We start from the raw sequence: 301 nt of genomic DNA on the forward strand, positions 1-301 counted from the left end.
AAAGTGCCTGAACATTAAAAAAAACAACATGAACATAACTAACATGTGTAAACCGTGATACTGAAACGTCAGTTGTAAGTTACTGTAAAGTGCTTTATGTTAACCTGGACAGTGGTCTCTCATCAATGCATATTCTTCTTGAGGAACACTAACGCCTGTTTCACACATACTCCGTCTGCAGTGCGTATGCAGTCCGTGTGCGATGCAGAAGCAGCACGGACTCGTTTTGCTTTCACACGTGTTTTCCGTGTATCTCGCGTTTTTCGTTCCTAACCCTAAACAACGCAAAATTTGCAATCAT

Source organism: Garra rufa, chromosome 18 (genome assembly GCF_049309525.1).
Source record: "Garra rufa chromosome 18, GarRuf1.0, whole genome shotgun sequence".
Classification (NCBI taxonomy): Eukaryota; Metazoa; Chordata; class Actinopteri; order Cypriniformes; family Cyprinidae; genus Garra; species Garra rufa.